This window comes from Sorex fumeus, unplaced genomic scaffold (genome assembly GCF_029834395.1).
Source record: "Sorex fumeus unplaced genomic scaffold, SorFum_2.1 ptg000041l, whole genome shotgun sequence".
In the NCBI taxonomy this organism is placed as follows: Eukaryota; Metazoa; Chordata; class Mammalia; order Eulipotyphla; family Soricidae; genus Sorex; species Sorex fumeus.
In genome coordinates, this window is record NW_026606098.1 from 1,820,783 (window position 1) to 1,848,305 (window position 27,523).

At 47.1% G+C, this 27,523-nt stretch overlaps 1 protein-coding gene across 1 annotated transcript in view; it reads right to left on the minus strand.

The window, feature by feature from the left end:
- KCNJ6 (potassium inwardly rectifying channel subfamily J member 6) overlaps positions 1 to 25,327 on the minus strand; it is a 207,780-nt gene extending 182,453 nt beyond the window's left edge. The window contains exon 1 of the mRNA XM_056119541.1: positions 25,202 to 25,327. The gene's annotated coding sequence lies outside the window, so the exon portion shown is untranslated. The remainder of the gene's footprint in view (positions 1 to 25,201) is intronic.
- Between the last annotated feature and the right edge of the window lie 2,196 nt (positions 25,328 to 27,523).

Sequence of the window (27,523 nt, forward strand, 5' to 3'; positions counted from 1 at the left end):
GTCCCAATTTCAAATCCAAAGGTAACATGATTAAGATCCCCTAAAAATAGTCACAGAGGCACTTTTTATAAGACACATCACCGAAATAGGCTACTCTTAAATGTAACCTCGGATTGAGTCTGGGGCTGTGCCACAGAAAGAGGCTGGGACAGGGAAGTCTCCCAATACCACGGGAGCTGCCCCTGGCTTCCCTGTCTCACCGCAGCTCCTAGATGAGTCCTTTCTAGAACCTCCAGGGCACCGGCATGGTGATTTCAGCTGTCTCACCCTGCCCCGTGTGCCATGCTAGTGCCTAGGAGCAAGTGGTTGCTGATTTAATTAGGCAAATCACTCTCATTTTCTCCTCTGCCTGATGTAACCTTCAGTTCCTACTTTTTCCTAAATTCTGCTCTCGCTCTGCCCAGCTTGATGTTAGCAGCAGTAATAGAATCGGGGCTGGCAGTGAACCGGTGCCTCTGGGGCTGTCCCTGAGAAGCCCTGAAGCCCTGGAGGTCTCTGAGGCTGCCTGCTGGGACCAGGGCAGAGCTCAGGCTGACCAAGGCAGCTATAAAGATCAGGACAAAGGTCACCCATTCAGGGATCTTAGCATGAATGAGTCCTTCTCTCTTCCTTTGCATTTTTAACACCTAGAAGGTTTCCTCCCTCAGAGATATGCATCTCCAGTTCAAAACTGGTTCAGCCAAAATGCCAGGAATGGCCAACACGAAGACAAATGGCTTGGTTTCTCTGTTTCTCTGTCTCTCTGTCTATCTATCTGAGTGTCTGTTTCTCTCTTTCTCTCTCAGCTTCCTGCCTCCCTTTTTCTCTTATTCCCCCCTCTCACTGCTCTCTTCTCTCCCTCCCTTTTTCTCTCTCCTTTCTCTCTTCCTCCCTTTCTTGCATTCCCTCTCACCTCTTTTCCCATTCTCCCTTTCCCCTACTATCCTCCCCTCTCATTTCTCTCTCCCCCTTCTCTTCTTGTCCCTCTCTCCCCCTCCCTCCTGCTCCTCTCTCTCTCTCTCTCTTCCTTCAGGCAGTGCTCAATCATTGCTCAAGAAACCCAATCTACTCCATTCCTCCATTCCCCCGTGCAGCGGTGGTCTTTATAGTTCTCTTGGGTCCGTGTCCCTCTCTCTTCACTGTGCCCATAAAGTCCTTCCATGACTTTCCAGGGCTTGAGAAGTTCCACAGCAGTCTGTGACTAAGAAGCCTTTGTCCCAACCGCTGAGACTCTCAATAGGACATGAGGGTCACTTCAAAACTTGCAAAATCGCCCACACACCCTAATGTGGGCCTGTGGTTCTGCTCTCTGTTGATGGTCGTGGTGGTGCTGTTGGTGAAGTTTGGGTTGAGGGTGGTAGAGAATGGCTCTGAGGGAATAGAGGATGCCTGGAATATGGTTATAGATCACGTGATTTTCAAGTGGCTTCTGGCAACAGTAAAAAGATAAACTATCTTCAGGTTGGAATCTTAAAACACTTAAAAATGTGCAAGTATCACTTTGATAATATCTACACACCAATATTTATAATAGCACTACCGCAGGATTGAGGCCTACTAGTTGTTAAGTAGAACTGTAGCACTGTCCTCCCATTGTTCGTCAATTTGCTCGAGCAGGCACCAATAACGTCTCCATTGTGAGACTTCTTGTTACTGTTTTTGGCATATCGAATACATCATGGGTAGCTTGCCAGGCTCTGCTGTGTGGGAGGGATACTCTTTGTAGCTTCCTGGGCTCTCTGAGAGGGACGAGGAATCGAACCCAGGTCAGTCGCATGCAAGGCAAATGCCCTACCTGCTATGCTATCATTCCAGACCATTTGTTAAGTGGCATTAAATTTTTCACAGGCTGGCAGGGGAGACAGGCATCGTTCGGTGGACCTATGGTTGAAAGTCATTGATCAAGGTCAATTATATTGAGTATAAATGTAGGCAAGGCTGAGACCAGAAGACAAACTGGGGCAAGGGTACAAAACGGACCTGAGGCTTAGGAGATCTACTGTAACCTCCCAGTTTATCCACTGTTCGCCCAGGCATTGGACTTACAATATTTTTTTATTGAAAGACTTTAATTCATTTTTTTTTAAAGAAGGAACCTACATTCAGGAGTTCTGCCACCTCCTTCCATACTCCTTCACCATCTCCCTAAGTGTTCCTCTTAATCTCCTACCCAGCCTTTTGGTTTCAGACAAATGTCAGGTCTTTGCTCAGAACCCATTTGCAATCTATTCAGCTCCAGAACAGCAGGACCACTGGCACTTGTGCATCCACTGCCAATGGTCAAGGCAGCGGTCTTGCTTTTGTTCTGTTCTGTTGGCCAGAAACTGCTCCTTTTTTGGACACAGCTGTCCAGTAAGTGGCATTTTAGGTTCTGCATTATATTCCTCAGAGGGCAGTCAAAATTTCCTGGGTCCTTCCATTTGGTGATGTTTCTTTGAACAGGACTTAAAAAGGTTTAACTTAATTCTAGAATGTGCCATCGAATTACCTCTTCCAGGTCCCCTATCATTCTCTTTGGCTGAGAAATAACAAATTTATGCCTTAGAATAATCTCAAAAAATAGATACCCAGAAGTCGTGTTCAATACTGACTGGTCTCCCCCTTTCTCTTCCGGTGCTCGGATTCGCTCCAACATCATGTCCTCTGCAATCTTAAAATGATGTGTTAAATTATGGTGCAATCAGAACCCTGTCATCGCCCATCACTTCTTAACTTCAGGAACCCTTTAATTCTTGTTTAACCATTCAGCAAAACAAAGATAGAAAAGAGATGCATTAGGAAGCTCAGTTCTAGAAGCTTATTTATTCTTCCTTGACGTCTGTCTAAACTCATACAAGGAATAAGGCATCAGCAAATAAGTGGAAGTTACTTAGAGGCTGGCAGTGCCAGACACGCCAGGATCCTGTCAGAAATGCATAACCCAGGCTCAAACCTACACCTGCTGAATCAGAAACAGTTTAGAGTCAGCGTCCCGGGAGGTATCTGCACATGCAAAAGATGAATCAACACTAACTTACAACAGAAAACCAACAGGAGCACTAAAACCCCACATGCATGATGAACCGATTAAGACTCTTGTGTTGAAAAAACTGGGCTACAGGGCACGGGAGCTATCTCAGAGGTCAAGGTGCATGCCTGGCACGCACAGGGACCTGAGTTCAATCCCTGGCACCCCATACCCCTCGCTTTCTGGGGCCTGAGCAGCAGTGGCTCACTGCGTCCCAGCATGGAGCCATCCGGCCTGGTTGCCTAAGTTCAGCCCCGGAGAAGATTCTGGGATTCCGGAGCACATATTAGGAGCCCTCCATCAAGCCCCCTATAAAATTCAGGCATGTGAAATTTATTTTTTGGCAGTGTAAGGAATCACATACATCTTGAGGGTTTCACACACATGAAGCAAGTTCTCTTGCCTGAACCTCTTTCCCAGACCTGGTCTGTGATGTTGGAGACTATTCTGGGTCCCCAATACGAAAGGGCATTTTTTGGTGGTGGTGGTGGTGGTGGGGAGGTAGGAGCACCAACTATCAACTGAAAGATAGCCCCATGACAATTGGGCCCTAGCAAAGCAAGTCCCAGCCCATATCTAGTCCTGCAGCTGCGGCAGGCTAGCAACACCAAGTACCCCCATCTCCTCCTTGCACCCGGAATTCACCAGATAAGGAAGGCCACAAGGTCGGAGAAGGCCTAATGAAAAGGCCTAATTGACTGCCCATTGGGAGGGCCTGGTGACAGGTACAGAAGAGAGTGGCTGGTGCTGATGGCTTGTTGCAAAATGATTGGTGCCTGCGTGCAGCATCTAATGTGATAATTCAAATGTATTGGGTGATTTGTGCGCGGGCTTTCTGAAATGCGCGGGAAGATGCCCTATAAAAAGCCCCCTTTGGAGAGGCTCGGGGCTCTCAGTCACTGACGGTTTGCGGTCATGCTGTGAGCCCGAGCATGCTCGAATAAACCTCTTGCTTTTGCGTGTCTGGCACTGCCAGCCTCTAAGTAATTTCCACTTATTTGCTCTCAGAGTTTTCCTTGACAGGTGAAGCTGTCCTGAGCTCGGACCCTAACACAACATTTTCTACAAATTCCCTTTAAAAATGTGATCACGGAGATACGATTTCACCCATTTCTGAGAAGGGTGACCATCTCCAGAGCTGGCCACTTTGTTCTGGAATTCTGCTTCAAATGGCTCTATCCTAACGACAGTGGTCTGTACTGGCGAGGAGGGAAGCAGGAGGGAGAGAGGGGTCATGGGCCACCATGCTCCGAGAAAACTGGGGTCACGAGGCACCAAGGGAGAGGGGAGGTGGGGTCCCTTTCCTTTTGTGCCAGGGGCAGCGGGGTGGGAGGCTCTGATGCCCTCTGTCCCATCATCTGGGTGTTCAGAGTTAGACTCCCTCATCTCCATCTCAGCTGTACTGGTATGGGAGACCTTTTGCCGACACAGCCCTTCTGGTCGCTTCTGTGGCATCAAGGGGTGGGAAGGGAGGATGAGGGAAGAGGGTCTGTGAGGGGCTTGGCGATCTTCCCAAGCTCCACAGTAGGGTCATCTTGTCTGGGAATGGGAGCCGGATGGGAAGGTCCCCAGGAGGCCCTGGTAATGTAGTCTCGGTTCCCAGGATGAAACCCCACTTTTCAGTCAGGTTAGGGGTTCCAGAGGCCCCTTAGAGCCACACTGCCTCCATGGGTGGCCGCAGTCCCACCCATACCTGCTTTAGCTGTGACACCTTGCTGGTGTGACCTGGGGGGATGCTTAGTGGAGCCCCTATAGGCTGGGGTCCAGGCCAGGGATTTTCTGGACTGCGGATGCACAGGGGTGACCTTCCCTGGGCCTCACGATGAGCCATGTGGGGCCCAAGGCTCAGGAGATGGGGGACCCTCAGGATTCCTGTCTGCAGGAAACAGGGGGACAGGGGGATATGCAGGCTGACAAGCTTTGTAGTGGGCACACCTGGGTCCCAGCAGGGACAGGATGCCGTCATGGGCAGACTCGTCCTTATCAAGAAACCAGAGACCTAAGGAGACAGTGCTCAGAGCACAGAGCTACCAGGGAAAAGGCACTGGGCTTCAGAGAGGAGGAAGGAGGGGTGGAGAAGGAGAGCAGGGTGCAGGGGACGAGGGAAGAGTGAGGGGTGAAGGGGAGGAGAGGGGTACACAACAAAGGAAAGTAAGGTGCAAGGGAAGAGAGGGAGTGAAGAGAGGGAGGAGAAGGGGTGGACTAGGGGAGGAGAGAAGGGGAGGAGAGAGGGGTGAGTAAGGGGGAGGAGAGAGTGAGGGGAAGGATAGAGGGGAAGAGAGGGGTACAGGGGAAGGAAGGGGTGCAGGGGAGGAAAGGGGTGCATAAGAGGAGGAGAGGGGTGTAGGGGGGAGGAGAGAAGGGGAAGAGAGGGGTGGAGGGGGAGAAGAGGGGTGCAGAGGGGCTCCACAGGCAGGAGGAGAGGCCTGGCAGCTCAGCCTGCCTGCTGGGGTTCTCCTGGGTTCCCCGGGAGGCCTGGGGGGATGAATCACAGGCCCGTAGGAGTCAGTGAGGTTGTGTGGAGGTTGGAGCTTTTTGTGCAGAAAGCCCATGGTCTCATGGGCTCTGGGGTCTCCAGGACCCTCCAAACGCAGGTGCAGGGCACGGCTCTCTGCACGCAGGGGGTCTCTTGCAGATCCTGGGGTGGGGTGTGTGTGTGTGTGTGTGTGTGTGTGTGTGTGTGTATGTGTATGTGTGCAGACCGCCATGTGGGGGCTGGAGCAGACAGAGTCTGGGGGCCTGTCCAAGCTGCCTCCCACCCCAGAGGGAGGGAAGTGCGTCCCTCAGATCCTGGAATACAGAATCTGGACTATGTGTGTGGTGTATGTATATGTGTGTGTGTGTGTGTGTGTGAGAGAGAGAGAGAGCGCCTGTTCTGTGTATATGTGAATGCCTCTGCTGTGTGTCTGTGAGTACCTGTGCTGTGTGGAGTGTGTGTGTGTATGTGAGTGCCTTTACTGTGTGGAGTGTGTGTGTATGTGAGCACCTTTACTGTGTGTGTGCGTGTGAGCGCCTGTGCTGTGTGGAGTGTGTGTGTGTGTGTGTGTGTGTGTGAGCACCTGTGCTGTGTGTATGTCTGTGCTCTGTGATGTGTGCGTGAATGCTTGTGCTGTGTGTGAGCATCTGTGCTGTGTGTGTGTGTGTGTGTGTGAGCACCTGTGCTGTGTGTGTGTGTCTGTGCTGTGTGATGTGTGTGTGAATGCATGTGCTGTGTGTGAGTGTCTGTGTTGCGTGAGTGAGCAACTGTGCTGTGGTGTGTGTGTATATGTGTGAGCGCCTGAGCTGTGGTATGTGTGTGTGTGAGAGCCCCTGTGCTGTGTAAGCACCTGTGCTCTGTGTGTGTGTGAGCACCTGTGCTGTGTGTGTGAGCACCTGTACTGTGTGTGTGAGTGCCTGTACTGTGTGTGTGTGTGAGCGCCTGTGCTGTGCTGTGTGTTTGTGTGTGTGTGTGTGAGCGGCTGTGCTCTGTGTGAGTTGTGTGTGATTGCCTGTGCTATGCGTGTGGCATCTGTGGTGGCTGCAGTGCTGTGTGGCCAGGGCATGGTGGTGCCACGGCTCGTGCGTCCCTGCCAGATGCACCTGCGTCTGAGGGACCTGCTGTTTTTCATCTCGGTGGCCATCAGATTGGCACTGGAGTCCTTACTGGCCATGGAAAATTCCACTCCAGATGGGCGACTGCCACAGGCCTTCAAGAGTTGCTCCCAGTGGATTCTGTTCCTTTTACACTAAAAAAGACATCAATAACAAGCTGCTGTGTCACGCCGGAGAGGGGCGAGGTGCTGGGGTGCAGCAGACCTCAGCGTCCCCTCTGGGCTGTTCTTCCTGCGTGTGAGCCGTGGGTGATGCCCCACGCGGCCGGGGGCTTGGGGGCAGACGGAAACGCCAGTGTTGGTCCAGCTGTGCTTTCACCAAGGGGGGCCAAGCCCGGGCTTTCTGTCCAGGAGTGCAGGCATTACTCACAGATGCACATGACCACGGCCCTCTGACCACTAGCTGTCTTTGGCAGTTTGAATGTAGAGAAGAGTTAAATATCCAGTTTTCATCAAAAAATAATTCTTGACCATTATAAATAAGAGAGGGCTGGAGTGATAGCACAGCGGTAGGGCGTTTGTCTTGCACTCAGCTGGCCTGACCGAGCCGGGTTAGATTGTTTCACCCCTCTCGGAGGGCCCGGCAAGCTACCGAAAGTATCTTGCCTGCACAGCAAAGCCTGGCAAGCTACCCATGATGTATTCAATATGCCAAACACAGTCACAATAAGTCTCACGATGGAGATGTTACTGGTCCCGCTCGAGCAAATATATGAACAACGGGAGGACCGTGACCGTGATTATAAATACGACAGTTAAAAAAAAATAATCTCACAGCATGCCAGTCGACCGAAAGCTTGCATTCAGTAGACTGGGAACACCTGTAAAAGCGATTAGAGGTTGCCCCAAAAGCCTCCATCCCTCTCGGAGAGCCCGGCAAGCTACCGAGAGATTCCCACATGCATGGCAGAGCCTGGCAAGCTAACCGTGGCATATTTGATATATCAAAAACAATAACCATAACGGGTCTCATTCTCCTGACCCTGAAAGAGCCCCCCAAACGCCATTGGGCTATGCTAGCACATGACAGAGACGAATGAAGAGGTTACTGGTATCCGCTGGAGCAAACCGATGAACAATGGGATGACAAGTGATACAAGTGAATCTCACAGCAACTTAGAAAATATGAAGGTTTTCTTCTGTTAAGAATAAAAAAGCATCCACTCTCGTAAGTGACTCTGCTGAGGCTTACTGTGGGTCAAATCAGGAGGAAAAGAGGCTGAGCATTCTGATGTGGGGCTGGTCACTCCTGGCACAGGTGGAAGGATGGAAGCAAGATAGATTTTTGTGTGCAGACTCTGGAGCTGACCACACCCCAGTGATATTTCTGCATAGGAGGAACAAACAGTAGTTGGTGAACTATTCAGACTGGTAAACTATCTCGGCCCAGAAAGAGGCCAAGTAGGCAATGAACTCCAGGAGAGAACTTCCCTGAGCTCGACTGAGCTTTTTCTCTTTCTCTTTGCTCCTATTCCTTCTCTTACTCTCTCTCTTTCTCCATTCCCCTCTCCCTGGCCCTCATATAGAAAGTTTATAACAGAATTTCAAGTCGCCAAGAAGCCACCACCGGGGTTGGGCTGATTCTCTGAGAACCGTTGACAGAGAATACAGAGTGAACACTTTTGAGAGCCGATGGACGGGAAGATCTTAATCAAGCAGCAAGAGTGTTGAAGGAGCAGAGATCGACTCACCTGGAGCCCTGGCTCCGATAGTAAATCTTGGTAGCCCTGTACCACTAACCCCTGTGAATCTGACTTTCAATCTTCAGTGGACAAGATGAGATGATGGCATCTCGGCTTTCTTGGGGTTTCTTGTGCAGCTCACGTGAATCAAGAATGGACATTATTTCCAAGTCAGATACCTGTGTAGGTCTATAGAAAAATGTTTGCCGGCTCTGGTATTAACTCCTGGTCTTTGTAGCTGAGAAGCTCACATAGACATCACTGACAGAAAATGAGCAGCCCCTGGATGGTTTCTCTGAACATTCTAACCTCCCATTCGGTTGTTTATATGCCAGTGGACCAGAGGAGGATTAGGGTTGCAGCTTTACTGGAATCTGGGGGAGAATAAATAGGTGTGCACAGTCTTTCTGGAGGGCAATTTGGTGAAATGAAACACTTTTTAAAAAAAAAGTGTCTATTCTTTCACCCAGAAATTGTATAATGTGTTCTACCTACCAGACATTCTGACATGGTGTTTACAAAGGCACGGCGCGTGTAGGATGCTGATTACAGCAGTGTCGACAACCACAAGAAAGGCAAACAACCCCAATGTCCCAAATAAAGCATGGAATAAATGCACAGTAAGTAGGTTTCAGAGTCACAACGTGGCCTTTGCAAAGATGTTCTATATTTATTTAGAAATTCTGAGCAGCTACTACGTGCTAGACAATCTTTGTCATGCCAGGGACACACACAAGGCAATGAACACTTTCATTTGCGAACTTGACTGCCTTGTTGAGAGTTCAGATGAAACATAATTCCTGAGTATGTCTGCAAGCGGTTAGGGGATGATGAGCATGTGAAGTTGTGGACTCTACTAAAGAGACTGCCCTTTCCAATAGGGTGGGTGTTATTCAATCATCCAGCCTCTGGATGCTTGAATAGAACAAAATTGAAGAAAGGGAGAACTTCCCCATTTTTCCTTGTTCACTTCTTGAACCAGGGCATGTCAACACATCTCCTCCAGCCCTCAGACATTACATTACATTACATTACATTACATTACATTACATTACATTACATCAGCAAATCTCCTGATTCTCAGACCTCCGGGCTTAGAACTCTATCGCTAGTTTTCTTGGGTCTTTGACTTGATGATGGCAGATTATGAAACTTCTCAACTTCCCCAATTCCACAAGCAAATACTTTTGTTTTTAAATACATTCTCATAAATTCCTGTACCTAAGAGTAGATAGATTGGTCTTGGTTCCAATTCCACAAGCCTCCAAAAATCACTGTTTAATGTAGGATGTATGCTGAGGGTAACATTCAGTTACAGTAGGCTGCATGCTGAGGGTAACATACAGTAACATCAAACACTGTTTAATGTAGGATGTATGCTGAGGGTAACTCAGGAAGAATAACTCAAAGGCTTGGTGCAAAGTGGAGAGGACCTCGGTGACCACAGCTTTCAAGTGGGCTGTGAGCCAACCACAGGAGGGGGGCGGGGATGGTGGAGGGAAGCAGAAACTCTGGTGAAGGTGTAGGTTTGGAACCTAGTAGGCATGAAACCCTATCATAGTCGTATTGTAAATCATGGTGCCACAAATAAAATAAAAATGTATTGCTGGAGCGATAGCACAGCGGGTAGGGTGTTTGCCTTGCATGCGGATGACCCAGGTTCGATTCCTCCGTCCATCTTGGAGAGCCCGGCAAATTACCAAGAGTATTCTGCCCGCACAGCAGAGCCTGGCAAGCTCCCCGTGGCATATTCGATATGCCAAAAACAGTAATAAGAAGTCTCACAGTGGAGACGTTGCTGGTGCTCGCTCAAGCAAATCAATGAACAATGGGAGGACAGTGCTATTATAAATAAATTAATAAAACAATAAAAAACCAAGGAAGAGAATTCAAGGAAGATATACTAGCAGCCAATAAGCTTATAAAAAATAGTCTCCTCAGTATTTATTGAAATGCAAAATAAGTCACAGATACCATATCACCATGGCTAGTAATCATAAGCTGGAACAAAGGTGGATAAGGTGGATAAAGACAGAAACGTTGAAAAATAAGTAACGAAAGAGAACCATGATGCAAGTCTTTCTGGAGAGGGTGGACATTCTGTGAGGATTTGAGGGTAGAAAAGTCAGTCTGGAGAAGAGCACCATGGCCAGCGGAAACAGGGAAATAGATTATGGCCCAAGAACATCTCAGGGCCATCATCCAGATGGCTTACGTGTGGGGAGGGTGGGACAGAGGGAAAGAGAAATTGACAACCAACATTGTTACCTGGATGCATTATCAGGAAAACAACAACAAAGCAAACAATAAACTAGCTTACACGACTGACTTCTGTTAAAAATATAACAAATGGCTGGAGAATAGTACTGTAGGTAAATTGCCTGCCTTGCATGCAGCCAGCCCGGTTTGGATTCCCAGTACCACACATGAGCCCCTGAGTACGGAGCCAGGAGAAAGCCCTGAGCACTGCCAGGAGTGGCACCACCCCCACACTAAAAAATAAAAAAAAAATTAAAAAATATAAATGAACTCACATACTTATTGAATGCGCTGTTTCCTTCCCTCCCTTGCTTCGTTCTTTCTTTCCTCTTCCTCTTCTTTCTTTCCTTCCTTCTTCTTCCCTCTTCCTTTCCTTTTCTTAAATTTTCTTTACTTCCTCTTTCCTTTTATGTCTTCTCCCTCCCTTTCTTCTTTCCTTTTATTGAATTTATTTGAATGCCCACATGTGCATTAAAATAGCTTTCTCATACAATAAGTAAATGAGAAATAACCAGATCAAATAACTTTGTTATCTTTTATAGTCTTTGAGCAAACCATGTGTTTTATTGTATTTCAGCAGAATGAAAGTTATATGTCTCTTTTATTGTGCTGAAAATGTGTGTGGGTTTTCTTTTTTTCCCCAATTAAAAAAAGGAAGGATCAAATGCAAGCAAAGGATGGGTTAGAGCTGTTTGGGTGGATGATGTGGGCATTTTGACATTATGGTTTCTTTGACGTGTTTGTGACTAACAAACTTGGTGAGTTTGAAGTTTAAGAGTCTTTATTTCAAATGGTAGAAATTCATCAATTCATCAAAGGAGTGGAAATCTAGAGAAAATCTCTATAACTGTGGCAAGCCAGCTTTATTATCATATTAACATGTAATTTCAATTTATAAAAAATTTAAATTTAAAGGTTAAAAAGGAACATTAGTTTCCAAAAAGAGCTTAATTTTTTACTTTCCTGGATGAGAAAGCAATAGTTTTAGCCTTATAAAAATGTCAGATAAAGGGAAAATTAACACTGAAAAATTACTCTAAAAGTAAGTGTTGTTTCCAAGAAATAAAAGGCTGGTTTCCAGAAGTCATCATTTCATGTTTATTTCCACTGGAAAGAGGTTTTCCAGGGTAGATCTTAAAAAAGTACCACTTGTATATAGGAACCGCATATGGACCCTGATGGTGATGTTATCTGGACTGGAGAGCTCCCTTGATCCACACACAGATGCCTACAACTATTTGGAAACTAATTTGCATTTACATGATTAAGTAGTGATTTGGTTGTGAAACTGATGTTTTGAATGTGCTTTAGGATTGGGGTGATCAAGCCTAACTGAATGTCTTGGGCCTTTCTTCATTCTTACAGAGAATTTCAACCCTGAACCCATAGGATTTCAAATTCAGTTGTTAAAAGTCTTTCTCCTACATGAGCTCAGTTCCCTGCACTGAGGAGAATGTCATACTGGACAAGCGCTCTCTCGGACTATGTGCGTGGCCAATGTGTCTCTTGCGGTTGATTAATCCTACAAATGAAGCCATCATGAATGCTTGTCTTTGTGAAGGGATGTATACGCTTGGTATGTGAAAAGTGCAAAATTGAAAAAGTGCAATTGCTTTTTATCATTTTCCATAATCTCTTAGAATCTGGGGCTAGGAAAAACAGCTCCCTACTTTATTAAGTTCCTCCACCCCCACCGGGAACTAACCTTATCTCATAGCTGGAAATTCTGGGATAGAAAGAGGCTAAGGAATGTATTGATTCGATCTCTGGGTTGGTCACAGATCACAGAACCAGAGATTCAAAGCTAACTCCAATGGTGCAAGCTTCTTTAAAGGAAATGTGCCCTAAGCTTCAGAGCGAAGGTTTGGAAGAGCTTGAAAGCCATTGGGAAGGAAAATACTATACAGATATGTCAGAAGCCAGTGACCTGGAAATGACTGAGCTCTGATTTTGATATGATTCAGAGAGCGAATGCTACTCACCTTGTTCATCTGAAATATACATTCCTGTGCCTCTGTCATTCAAGTACTGCATTTGAGTGACATCCCAAATCGGCATTCTCACTCGGACACGTTCCTAAGAGAAGAGGGAAAGCGGTTTCCCTCTCACTCACGTCTCTCCTCTGACCTCTGCCGAGAGAATGTGGGCTTTTTAGTTTCCTTCCACGATGAATTTTTAGAGACAGCAAGGACTTCATGATGGGGCATAATATAATGCTCAACTTCCATCAAAAGCTAGTTTTGATAGCTTCAATAGTTTCCACAGTCAGAATACTTGAGGTCTTACAGGTACGCTATCCAAACATGATATATCGGACAGTCCTTCTATGAAACTCTGGGGAGAAGATGAGGGAGTGATGTGGGCTACATCCAAGCCTTGAAAGCAAGGGGGCTGGAGCCTGGCACACAGTAAGGCGAGTACGTGTCTGCTGAAGCCCCTAAGGATTATACCTATAATTAAAGGAGCTCAGGTGTGAGAATAAGACCAAGTACTTGGGTGGTATCTTCAGAACGTTATTTATTCTCTGGCACCATGTCAGCACCCCACACCTGGACTGTGGACAATCCTTCCTGCCCATAGAGTGTCACACTGGAGCTATGCTGGAACCTTCTTTGGGCTGAATGCATTTTCAGCACAGCCTCTAGGCACATGTGTGAGTGAGCTGATTTCAGCACCCAATAGAGGGAACCATTTATCTTCTCATCCTCTTTTTTTAGTATTATTATTATTTTTTGAGGGAGGTACCTAGCAGTGCTCAGGTACTCCCAGCTCTGTGCTCAGGAGTTGCTCCTGGCGGTGCTTGAATGTGAGGCTGTGAGTGGAGCCAAGGTCTTCTGCACGCAAAGCATGACTCAGCCTCCTGCGCTAGCTTTCCAGCCTGGGACTCATTTTCCTACTGCAGGTTTTACGATATGGGACACACTTACATCTACTTTGACTAGTCATACCCAGCTGTCTCTGGATCTCTTATTTCCTCTCAGTTTGCCTTGCCCATAGCTGCCAGATTAAAAAAAAATCTCTGAGTTATCCTCCCTTTCACCCAACCATCAAAGATTTTCTTTCTCAAATATTGAACTTTGAATTCTATACCAGTGTTCTCTGCTTTCTTCATGGTGGGGTAAGCCTGACTTCTGCCCAATAATCCTCACTGCCAATTCCTTATGGCTGCAGCTGGAAGCCTTGTCTGGAAAGACCTCTCCTTCCTGTCTACCCCCTTCCCCCTCCAAAGTCCCACTCTACTCCTCTCCTATCAGCCTGCAGTGACATATTGACAGTCCTTGACCTTACATCAATCCTGCATTCTCTCTCAGTGGATGCTATGTTTCTTTGAGTGACAAAATTCTGTCACTGATCATTTCATAACAATTTCTCAATAGCACAGCGGTAGGGCGTTTGCCTTGCACGCAGCCAACATGGCCGACCCGAGTTCGATTCCTCCGCCCCTCTTGGAGAGCCCCGGCAAGCTACCGAGAGTATCTCGCCCGCACGGCAGAGCCTGGCAAGCTACCTGTGACGTATTCGATATGCCAAACACCTCCCGTTGTTCATCGATTTGCTCGAGCGGGCCCAGTAACGTCTCCATTGGAGACTTTGTTGTTACTGTGTTTGGCATATCGAATACGTCACGGGGAGTTTGCTGGGCTCTGCTGTGCGGGCGAGATACTCTCGGTAGCTTGCCAGGCTCTTTGAGAGGGGCGGAGGAATCGAACTCCAGTTGGCCATGTTGGCTGCATGCAAGGCAAACGCCCTACCGCTGTGCTATCGCTCCAGCCCAACACAGTAACAACAAAGTCTCCAATGGAGACGTTACTGGGTCCACTCGAGCAAATCGATGATCAATGGGAGGGCCTTTACTTTACTTTACTTTTCTCAAAGTCTAATTCTGGAATTACACCCCTATCTGCCCCTGTCCTCCTACCCCATTTTCCTTTCTGTATTCTCTCTCTCTCTCTCTCTCTCTCTCTCTCTCTCTCTCACACCTAGCAGTGCTTGGGGCTTACTTCTGACTTGGTACTCAAGGATCACTCCTGGTGAGGTTCAGAGGACATATAGGATTCCAGGAATTAAACCCAAGTCAGCTGCATATAAGGCAAGTGCCCTCCCCACTGTACTATCACTTGACACCTCAACCCTGGCTCCAGGTCTTCTTGACATAGTAGATGTACTTAAGAGATTCTTGACTAACAATATAGTACTGTAGGTTGTAGCTATCAAAGGCTAATTTCTGGTGATATGCAAATGGCCAAGGAAACGTTTTAAATAAAAGTGAATGTTAGATAACTCTAATTATTCTTCACTCGACTGTGCCAAGGTTTGCCACGATAAACCCTCTTTTCACTCTTTTCAATTTTTCATAATGTGGCTTTTCTCAAGAGTACACCATTCTTATTGCACTGATAGCATCTTTTATTTAAAGGATAATAGACGAGACGATTCATTTAAAATAAGAGCCAGAAAAGTTCTGGATGGATTAACTGAAATTCCAAAAGGCTAAACAGTTTACTTATAAAATGAGAGTGACAGAAGAAGGCCTTGTGGATTTCCTGTATCATTCTCTGTGTGATGGGGCATATTTTATCTCAAGGAACAGAAGCCCTTATATCTTTGTCTTTCCACCAGGCATGGAATCCCAAGCTTGATCAGCTCCAGTCAGGGAAAACCAGGGCAGGTACCCCCACCAGATTAGGTGATTCTCGTTCCCTTGGAGGTCTCCCCAATGCGGGGGGGAGGGTACTACCAGAGGGGCAGTCTCTATGTCTTGGTTCCTCCACAAAGCCTGAGCCAGCAGTTCTCAAACTTTGCCGCACAGCAGAAACTCTGGAGGTTTCCCCAGATGGTGGATCCCACTGCCAGAGCCAGGAAATCCACAGAGGGTCAGTTTCATCCCCAGAGTCACTTTTTCAGGGAGTCTAAGGAAGGACGGTTTGCATTTGTGATCATTTCCCTGGTGACACTGTGGCTGTTGGCCTGGTAACCTTAAAAAGCCAGGACCATGGTTGGCAGCCTGCCTCATGAGCTGGGGGAGAAGGCAGCTGGGATAGAGAAGGGATCACTAAGTCAATGATGGTTTGGGGAATTGTTCGGGATGGGAGATGTGTGCTGAAAGTAGATAAAGGATCAAACGTGATTGCAGTATCTGTACTGTAAACCATAAAGCCCCCAGAGTAGAAAAGTATGGGGGAAAATTGTCTGCTGTAGAAGCAGAGGAAAGGTTGAGATGGGGGGAGATACCGGGGCATTGGTGGTGGGGAATGTGCACTGGTGGAGGGATGGGCTTCGATCATTAGATGACTGAAACTCAAACATGAAAGCTTTATAACTGTATCTCACAGTGATTTAATAAAAAAAAAGACATTTAGTAACCAATTAAAAACAACAACAAAAGCCAGGACCTAAACTGATTTCAGTCAGCTCTGTTACTTTTTTCTGCACACAGGCACACACCTGTGGCCAAGGACTAGATGCTCTTGGCCTGGAGGTTACCACTGTCTGGCCTAGCTGCTGAGAAGCGAGGATGTCACCCGAATCAACTTCCTTCTCAGTGAAGGGACCCTGTGTGAGAGCACACCTACATCAGACATCCAATGACAGGCACTTTCTCCTTGTCAGTGAAGGAAGCCATTCATGAAAGCACTTCTGTACTAGGTACTTCCTCCTTCTCAGGGAGAGTCCCCCCCCCAAACCCCATTCACAGAATACCTATCCTAGGTTCTTTCCACCCCATTTTACTTTTGTCTTTCTCTTTATGCACTTCCCTGCCATGGCTCTCATTAACACAGGAGGCTGATGACAATTCAAGTACGTAGTGATCTAGTTAGGGTGTTCATTGGTAAAAATTCAGGATATCACTGCAAAGGAAGAAGCGTTCCTTCCTTCCTAGCCAATGATTGAAACTGGATTTCTCAAGAGGAGAGTCTCTCTTATTAGCCACTGCAGGGTGTCTACAAGGATTAAGGATTCTCTCACTCATGTCATGGGGTCCTGACACAGGAGGGAATGTGCTAACAAGAAGCCCCCCAGAGACTCACTCTCTAGCTCCTGACTGAGGGTTGGGAGCTGCTGAGAGTGTCCAGCATATGGAAGAGTTTGTTTTGGTGGGTTATGCTTTACCTAGTCACGTGACCCCTGCTTTTCAGGCCTATTCTCACTGACCACACATCTGGGGATGCACCGAAATGTTACTGTGGGCAAAGAGGACTTATTCTTTCTTAGAAAAATGAAGGTTCTCCCAAAACATTTAGACATGTATTTTAGTTAGCTTGATTATAAAAATTTACAAAACAAAGGCCCTGAATGAAGACTGTCTCTGGTCACACTAGAACTAGATGCTCCATGTGAACAGAGAGTTTAAGATACTATGCACATCTGCACTCCAACCCCCATTTCTTAGTTCCCTTAACTTGTGTCTCTTTTTCCCTGCCCACTTTGAATGACAACATCCTCTCTCTCTCTCTCTCTCTCTCTCTTTCCTTTCTCTCTCTTTCTCTTTTTGTTTTTGAACTACACAGGTGCTCAGAGGCTATTCCTGGTTCTGTGCTCAGTAACAGCCCCACTGTGCTCAGGAGATCATATGTGATGCTGGGGATTCAAATTGGAGTCAGCAGAATGTAAGGCAAGCACCTTAATCCCTGTACTATCTCTCCAACCCATCAATTTCTTTCTTATACCTAGTTCAATTCCTCTGCCCCTCTTGAGAGCCCGGCAAGCTACCGAGAGTATCTCCCCCACACAGCAAAGCCTGGCAAGCTATCCGTGACGTATTCGATATGCCAAACACAGTAACAAGTCTTACAATGTTACTGGGCCTGCTCGAGCAAATCGATGAACAATAGGAGGACAGTGACAGTGACAGTGATACTGAGCTGCAATAGATCACTTTCAGGGACAGGGGTGTGGCTCAAGCCGTAGAAGACTCATCTAGTTTGTGCGAGGCCCAGGCTTTGCTTTTGATTCCTGACATGGCAGCCCCTTAGCTGAACACTCCGGGCTGTGAAGCACATCCCTTTGAAGTTTCTACTACAGGCCCTAGATTCTTTCCTTAGTTAAAACCCTGCAGAACAAATCTCATTCCTCCATCTTCTATATCAAAAGGCTCAAAAACAACTATCAGGCCCGTCCAAGCATCGTCCAAGAGAAAGAAAGCCTCCGGTTCCTTTATTGAGTTTTCTCATACATCTGCCCTGGAATTACTCTTATCTCAATGAGAAGTGTGGTACTGACACTATACCTTTAGAAGGTGTAGGTTTTCGTCTCCAAGGGTACCTGTTTTTCCTTGAGGCAGGCAGGAGTTCTCAAGCACTACTTGTAAATTACACGAGCTATTTTCAGGATTAACACAGAGTATTGTTAGATGAAGTCAACCTAAACTTAGAGCATCTGTCCAACCTATAGAGGATTTTGTGATTCAAAACAAAATGCAAATTGCTAGTCAACAGCAAGTACTAAATATTGGAAGACAGCATCTAATTCTTCGGCATTCTTAGACGCAATGTGGGTGTAATTGTCAGGATCAGAAACTCGCTCTGGAGCCTGGGTTGGGAGTCAGCTCTTCTTTTTTGTATCTACTTCAACGGTTCAGCTACCAGAAGCTAAACAATATGGATTTGCATCTCTTTTGTTAGCATCAAATACACCCACTACAAAAGTCAAAAGATTCCAACTAATAGAATAAAAATAAGCCTCCAGTGATTTGAGGGCTCAACTAAATACTATTTCCACCAGGGATCTTTTTACCATTGGGACAAATGGCTCCAATTTATTCTTCACCCATCCTGACTGATATTTCTTTGATGCATGACATTTATATTACAGAAGCAAACCGGCACTTCAACGCTGGATACATATGCCAGAGACTCAAGTGTGTTTAAGGTAACTCACTTCTTTTCCTTCTGTTCACAGAGCTAAACTACAATGCCTAGCTACCTTTGCAGCTAGGGACAGCCATAGGATATGAACAGAACTAATATACATTTCTTCCGGGCTTGGATCATTAAAATTCTCTACATGATCACCACCACCCACTCTTGCCCTCTCCGCTGACACTGCAGAGGCCAGGGGGCAGCTTGTGTTAAGGATGATACAGGATCCAGCAACATGAATACCTTCCCTGCATGGCATCAACCAATTTAGATTATCAGGAACAAGAAATAATCTCTGATGATTTTGTTAAACTGCTCCAAGTCACGGATTTGTCTGCTGTAGCAGTTATCTAATTACCACAGTCCACATAACTCACCCGGATTTAATGTCATACTGTAACAAATAAATGATTGCATTTGCTAGTTCTAAAGTGCCTACTTTGTGCTGGGGATTGTACAGTGACCACAAACACATTAATTTCATTCCTGGGAAAGATGCATTTATTTTCCTTTTACAGACAGACAAGCCCCAAAGAGAAAGTTTTTTGATGGAGGTTGTGCGATTAGTGTAGAAGTATTGGTAACTGCCCCGAATGACTCATTTCCCTCTCTATGGGATTCAGTGTCTCCACCTGTCACGATTGGAATAGCAGTGTCTTGCACTGGGAGAAACACACATCTCCACCTCAGTGACAGCTGGCACTATAGCTTGTATGGCTGGTTTTGAGTCCTTGGGACATGAATGGATAATACACAGCATATCTGAATAGGGTCTTTTAATTTAATTCAATTTTATTAATTTATTTTATTTGGGGAGTCTCTCCTGAGTCAGGAGACTTGTTGGGTTCTCCACCACTGATTCTCTGCTTATGAGCAGGCAAATCCTATGCAAGGGCCTGAGGATGTGGCACCCCTCAGGCATTACAGCACCAGGGGTGCCCAGGTCATCCAAAGTGGGGTTGGGGGCTCCAGGGATGTACGAGCCAATGCAAAGGGGACCATGTCGAGAATCAAGCTTGGGTCAGATACAAGCTAGGCAAGTACCCTCACCATTGCACCATCCAACTCCCAGTTCCTTTGAGGGGTGATTCCGGGTGGTTCTCAGGAGCCACCAAGTCATACACCTGGCACTGCTTGGGGGCACTGCTTGGGGTCCTGTAGTGCTGGGGATTGAACTTCATTGTACAAGGCACAAAGTCTACCTCATGAACCTTCTTCCCAGGGCCCCAGAAGGTCTTTTTAAGTTTTAAGTTTTGTTGCTTAATTTGGCCTACTCTTTTCCCTCTGACATCAGAATGGAATGTTCTAGATGAGCTGGATACTTCAGCCTAGATTCCAGAATGAAGAAGATAATGCCAGCATAGCCCCAGCTGATGAGCAAGGGAATTAAGCTCATCAAAAATACCCATGTTTCATAAGTGTCAAGAGGTTGAGAAAACCTACATAAGTAAGGCTGGACAAGACTCCGATAGCCTTAATGCGATGCAGTGAGTTAGGTACTAGTGCAGGCTCTGAATTACTGAGCAATTCTCCCCCAGTACATCTCAAACACACACATACTACATACAACCTTGTCCAATGCTGTGAGTTAGACGCAAGTGCTGGGCTCTCAATCCTAAGCAGTACTCCCCAAACACACGTCAAACTCACACATACTCTTGTCAGATGACTGAGAAAACTTAAGACTAATCAATTCTCATCTTGGCTAGGAAAAAATGGATGCCTGTGAGTTTAGAGGACCTGACACAGCACTAAGGGTAGGACTTGGTTGATTTGTCTCACATGAGTGCAGAGTTAGTCCCACCAAACAATCCTTGTTGGCAAGGATGTGGATCTTCTGACATACAGAGCCACTTGCTGGCTCGTGTTGAAAAGTGTTTGCCACAGAAACCACATCTATGTGACCGGGAATAAGATTGGTGATGAGTATCAGTCACATTTTCTCCAAAAGAACACCCCCAAGGTATGGCCCCAGCTTCTGAGCTTGCCCATAGAGGGGAGGCCTCTCAGACTTGGGGGCCCCCAGGGCACGTTGGGCTGAATCTGACCTTTATCCCTCTGAAAAGTCATAAGTTAGTCATTTGGTTAATATTTAATTCGAGGCAAACTTCATAGTGATTAGGAAGGCTGATTGATGGTTTAATGCATGGAGATTTGGCCATTTGAGCACTGGACACTGAGCAAAACTGTCCTCTCAGATCTTGCTTAAGTCATGATTCAGTTCAGTAATAGGCAAACAAATTGCACTCTGCAACCAGCTAAGTTAGACCAAGGCTTTCCTCGAGGGTATACTCAACAGTCTTTCAAAGGTAACTTTGCCCTTTATTTAACACTGGGAATTAACACTGTGTGATTAAACAGTGCAGGTAAAGTGATATCAACTAAGTGTATATTTTAGTACTTTGTGAGAGGAGGGTGGGAATATCATTAAAACTTCAATTATGATGATCTCTCCTTTCTATAGAATCCTAGTTATTTCTGGAACTAATTAGTTAAAATACATTTAAAATGCATTTTCATCCCAAATGAGTACATTTTATTTTTCTAGATCCCCCAAACTTTAATTATAACGAAAGAAAAAAGAATCTTAATTAACAAAAGTGTCTCGATTTTTCAGCTCAACTACCTTATTCACCCTTTTTATTGGGTCCCTAAATTAAATAATTTTGCAAAACTCACTGTGCCTAACTACTGAGCCAGAAGTAGCATTTATGCACCCCTGGGAATGGCCTCCCTCCAAATAAATAAAAATATACATTAAATAAGTAGCCTTTTGGTATTTAAATAACAATAAGAATTAAGTAAAGTATCTATAAATACCACTTTAGTATGCTTATTTAAATGACTTGAATGTAAACATTTTAATTCCATTAGTGTTAATGTTCTAATGCAATGAATTAAAAAACACCAAAAAGAGAACCTTGCTTTGAAAAGTATCATTCCTTTAAAAGCTACTTAGAATAAGCAACTGAATTCTCCCTAAGTCCCCATCCTTCTCCTTATTCTGATTCTCTCTGGCTCTTCTCTCTTATTAATCTATATACTGCTGGTATATTACTTAATAAAGGAAAAATAACTTTTCAAAAAACCTTCAGTTTGCCCACTTGCTTATTTTGATGGAGTTTATCTTGGTTTCATGAAAACCTACATGGGTCAACATTCAACTCTTGAGGAAAACAACATTTTTCCACTTGTGAAAACCAGTAAATGAAGCTAACCCTTCAAATGGATATATTAAATGAATTTTAATCTCTACTAAACATTTTCTATTTCTTATTAAACAGCGATTTATGGTTTTGGAGACATGCCCTGTGGTGCTCAGGACTTCACGACTTATTCCTGGCTCTGTGCTCAGGGTTAGGGTCAGGCTACATGGTGCTGAGGGCTGAATCCAATTGAGTCACATGCAAGGTAAGTGCTTGAGCCGTCACACTATCTCTTTGCTCTAGACAGAAATCATTAGGTCTTATATTCTTCTTAATCTATAAAATAGAGGCAGTTTGTGACAGGGAAGAATATGAGAGCAAGCAGAAGCATGTTTGTGCTCTCAAAAGAAACAACTAATGTACGTTCCGCATATTAAAAATAGAATTCAGTCACATAAATGAATCTACTCTTTACTGGTGTTTAGAAAAATTATAGAACCAGGTACCAAAATGACTTTTAAAAACACAAAATGGTTCTAAGAGTATAGAGATAAATTTGATCAAGTTACCCCTAACAAATTTTACTTAAAATGTGAAAACCAATTAATTTTGGAGGGTGCTATTAACTGTCATAAAAAGATAATAACACTTTCTCCAGCAATTAGTCACCCAAGAAGAAAGCATGTCATAGTTTGATAAATTATCATTGAATACTACAGCATGGAATCTACCAGAACTAAAGATTATTGATTGAACAATTCACTACACCCAGCTTTTTATTATACCCTATTTCCCCTTTAATTCATGAGATAAAATGAATCTTGAAACTCCCAAATATACATATAATTTTTGTATGACTTTAGAACTAATCTCTCCCTTTCTGCAGATAATATCATGTGGAGAAAAGGGAACACCAGTGTTCAATTTCTAACAATACTCCATTCACCACTTCTTTCCCTATTTTTGGTAAAAACTTTTTGCATATAATAAACCACCAGTAAATTTGTTAGTATCCAATAAGAACTGAAATGTACAAAGCAATGTAAGATCCATTCCTTTTGTCCAGGTTTGGAACAGTTATCTTCTGCTATCACTAGTGATCATGAAAACACACACACACACACACACACACACACACACACACACACACACACCCCAATGTAAGGTAAAGATGTACAGCTTTTACCACTTTCTCTAATACTTTCAGAAAATAACTTGCCCAGTTAGAAAGGCCTAACTTTCAAGGAAGACCAGAAAATATCTTTTTTTACCTTCATAAATAACAAACCAGAACCAGCTCAAGACCATGCTCGCACAAAGTGCATCCTCAAAGAGAAAAGCAACCAGAGAAAGATCAGAGAGGTTAGTCGCCTCTTTCCAACAGCTGCGGATCCTTGGTTGAGCTGATTCCAAGGGAGCCTTACACTGCCTCTTAAAAATCTCTCAACTCCCAATGGCACTGTGACTTGCCTTGACTCTATTACCCCCTGACCAAGAACTATGAGCGGTTAGGAACACGTTAGAAGACCTTTTGCCGGAAAAACGATGGGGGCTTTGCCTAGTGGGGAGATGGACTTACCTGTCTCCCAGTTTCCTGTGCTGGAAGCCTTGGAAACGCAGGCCCGTGCTCAGAAGCTCCCACGGAGAAAAGGGCCATGGGGTCTCACCTCACTCACACTCCCGTTTGCTTCCCCGCAGCTCACTTGCTCTCCTTAAAATTAATTAGGACTGGTTCGGCCTAAAAGTAAACTGACCCCTCGCCCCTCCAGGGTGTAAAGAAACCCCAGATAGGAGGGGTATGTGTTTTTAAAAGGCGGGTTTTCCACCATCTGCACTGGACAGAAAGTTTAAACGGGTGTTGGGGTCTTTCGGTGGGGGAGTGGCTTTTAATTTTGCAGAGCTGTTGGGATATCCTGCCGGGTTTGAAAAGGAGGCTCTGCAAACTTCTGGGTCACAGGGCAGCCCGTGGAATCAGCTATCTAGATTCGGCAGGGCCAGAGAGCTGGGGACGCGGTTGTAGAGAGCCATGGGGTACTTTCACCGACCACAGCAGCGAATATCCATCACTCAGCAGCCTTCCGGGCTGGGGGAAATCCCGTAGAGCCAGTGCTCTGGCCTTGGTGCTGAAGCCGGAACGCGCTGCGGGAACCATCTGGGCAGCCGCTGGGCATTTGGGGGCGGTCGGAGTGGGGGTCTCGGACAGTTCTAGGCGCCCCCTCGTGGGTTACCCAGAGGAAGTTGGGCAGAGTCAATGTCTTAGGACCCTCCACAAGGGAATTCGACTGGCTCGGATCTAAGCCTGGAGCTGGGAAAGTTTTGTCCAACGTTTTTTTGTTGTTGCTTTTTTTTTTTTTTGGAGCTGCTTTCTCCCCGCCCACCTGGGTCGCCATGGAGACTGAGCTCTTTCATTTTCCCAGGCAAAATGGGCGAAGCTGAATTGGCTCAGACCTGACTAGAGCAAACCACCCCTTTTCCTCTCTCATCTGCCCCTGGGCACCCCTCTCCTCCGTTTCCCAGCCAAAGAAGGGTATGCAGGGAAGGGGACGGCAGGGCTGTGGGATCTCCGGCCGGCGGGGGCTTCCCGGAACCAGCAGACTAGAGATAAAAGCCCCGCAAACATCGATTGAATGTCCAACTCCCAAACACGAAGACGCCCCCCCCACTTTCATTGGTGAGGGGTGGGAGAAGAGGGGTTCTTTGGAAATTTCTACCATTTTAATCCTCCACAAACATCACACCACGTTGGTAGCTGTTTTTTCTTTTTCTTTCCCCTCCCTCTCCTTGAGGATATTTTCTCCCTAAGAGTCTCTCCAGATGGAGGCTGATCCAAGAGCCATATACCTGTGGATCCACCCAAGGCTTTCTTAGGTTTGGGGAGTACTGATGCTATTTCTGTTAAAAACTAATCCAAGCTTAATGTCTTGATGCAAATGAAAAGACACCCCGGAGGGAACAAATCGGCAATCCATCCACCCCCCCCAACCCCCTCCACCCCACTCCAAATGCCATAAACATCATTTAATTGGAAGGGTTTTCTTTCTTCCAAATACAAAATAACCCCGTTTACTTCTAGGGGAACACTTCCTATTCTCTGTATCCATCTTGTCACATCTTCAGGGATACTGATGGAGAACAGAACAGTTCGGACTGCTTTTCTCCCCCACGTCAGCCTGCTTCTCCCCACCCCCTCACTTTTCCTTTACCTCCTTCTGCGCTCTCTCTCGCTCGCTCTCCTTTTTTTCTGTTTCTTTTATAATAAGGAACAAGGCTCCAGCTTTCCACAAAGACAATGGGGCTTTTCCTAAGTGACTACAGCGCCAGCCGCCCCTGCCAGGGAGTTCATGGAACATTTCATGGTTCCTGGTTGGCCAGGGGGAGGGTGCTGAGCTGTCTGCCGGGACCGGGTTTCTCCGCGCCCGCCCGGGGCTTTCTGGACCCCCCTCTGCCCGACCCCCTCTGGCTAGTTTCAGCGGCTAATGCCAACCCAATGAAACAGATCGCCCTCCGGTTATGTAACCCGCTTCTCTCCCGCTTCTCCCTCGCCCTTTTCCAGGACCTGGGCAGCCCCGAGTGTGGACGGCGCGGGGCTGCCTGCGGCGGCGACTGGGGAGGGGGACCCGGGGACCCGCGGGCAGGGCGCGACTCGCTCGGACTGCCCGCACCTGAGTGTCCCGCTTACCTGGCTGCGGACGGGCTGGCTTCACTCAATCATGATCGCCCCTCTCGGCACGGAGCGCGGCTGAATCATGCACCCCCGATGGACAGCGAGGGGAGCAATTGTTCGGGGGGGGATTTTTGCTTTTTTTTTTTTTTTAGAAAGAAGAAAGGGAAACTGGAAGCCAAGGGTCCGCTGGCGCTCAGCCGCGCAGGGAGTTCGGAGGCTTCATGCTGCCCGTGGTGCCCCCCGCCGCCCGCCCCACCTCTCCGGCCAGGTGCGGCCGCCTCCAGCCCGCTCCCTCCGGCCGGGCGCGCACAGGCGGGGCGCGCGGGGCGAGCGCGCCGGCAGGGGCGCGGGGGGGCAGAGCCTCTGCGGGCGAGGGCGGCAAAGGCCAAGAGTGGCCGGAGAAGAAAAGAAAAAGAGAGGGGGCGAAGAAAGAAAAAGAAAACCCCCGGCAGGGAGAAAAGTGCCAGAGCAAGCAGGGAGACGTCATGAAAGCCGCAGCTCCGAGGACAGCTCCTGGCGGCAGGCGCTCCGCGCGCTCAGCCCGACGCGGCGCGGGTAGGGCAGGGCAGCGGGCGCAGCGCCGCGTGCTGGCCGGACGCGGCGGCGCAGGGGTGCGCCGGGCGGGGTGCGGGGGCGGGAGGGGCGGAGCGGGGCTGGCGGGGCCGCCTCCCGGCTTCCCTGCGCCCGCCAGCCTCCCCGCTGTCTCCTACCAGCATCCCCGGCCACCTTCCCCACCTGGGGCGTGCGGGAGGGTCCGTGGGGGCGAGAGAGGCGCTCCCGAGACCCCCCCTCAAACTCCCGGGGGGCGCTGGGTGGGGAAGAACCCTTGTTCCATCTTCCTCAGCCCCCACCACACACACACACACACACACACACACACACACACACACACACACCCTGGAGTAAGCTGCAAACGTCGGGGTGCACCGGGCTTGGGGGGGATCAGAGGGGACTTTGGGGTTGAGCTTTGCTATTCACACTCCACGCTCCCCTCTGCATGTCCCCAAGTAAGATGTTCTCGGAGAAAGACGCAGAAAGTCTTTCTCCGGGATCGGAGAAGTGCACGCGGGTAGGAAGGAGGGTCACAAGCGGGGTTTTTGGGGGGCGATAGGGAAGCCCAGGGTCTGGCTCCAGGCTCGCTCCCGGCCGAAATCAGCCGGACTGGCCGGCAGGGGGCGCAGTGGTAGGCTAGCGGGCAGGGGGCGGCCGTCCCTAGGGTCTTTGCTTGAGGGACCTGGTGGGCTGTGGGCTGGTTCAGCCCTGGGCTGCGGGGAATCTGGTACCTCCCCCAGCCCTCCGGCTCCCTCCCCCCCGCAGACCACGACTCTCATCAGGGGCCCTGGAGCATATCAAAAGTTCATAATTGGACTGTTTGAATTCAAAGTAGCCTTTATCTGACTTTGGGCATCCGCCTAATCTCCTGATATTTTAGTTACCCTCGATCCTTAATGGAATAAGGTCCTGAACCCCAGGAGTGCATTACAGGGCTGTCCCTGCAGCCCCCCCCCCCCCTTGCCCCGTAGGGTCATGGCAAATAATAGTTCCACCTTTCCAAGCGTTTTACAACTTGCTTTTCCCTTTAGCGGATGTCGTCTTTTAAGCTGACAAATAAAATTGTTACTGGCAGTGAAGACCGTTGCTTAGCAGTTTTATCATGATTTTTCAAATCACTGGCCCTTTTTAGGGACATTTTATAAAAGAGCGTTTGATTCCATACCACCTGGGCTCTCTGTCTCTCTTTCTGGTTAAGGGCAACAGCCGCTTCTTCAGCCCCAAGTCATTGAAACTCTGTAGCCCTGCGGTCTAATTGCACAGTAATTCAGGCGCTCAGAGATGTCATCTGCTCTCTAAAGATGACTTTGATATGGAGAAGGCTGTCTCTATGTGGATCATCTGTGTGAAGCCGCTCTGTACACAGCCCGTGAGTACTTGTTGGTTGTTGATTTTCCCTGAGAGGTTGTAATCTCACTGGCTTTTATTTCTGAAACTCCTACCCTAGTTCCACAAAGATACTAAGTCTATATAAGGTACAGGTTTTAACCCTCCGTAGGGCTTGCTGGGTCTAATAATTGTGTAAGTGATAAAGATAGGCAAAAAACAACTGGACTCCATTCCCGAGGGATCCCTGAGTAAGGATACAAGATGCAGGATTTCCGTGGAAACAGCCTCAGTGTATTAAAAGAATAACTCATGTTGACTATAGCTGTCTAAAGAACGTTCTATTTAATCTGTGAAGCTACTAAGGATCTGCCTGTTTATTCTGATTACATGTTTCTCTCAGCGGAAGGATTTCATGTTTCTTTCTTCCAAGACCTCACACTCATGGGGTAATATCCC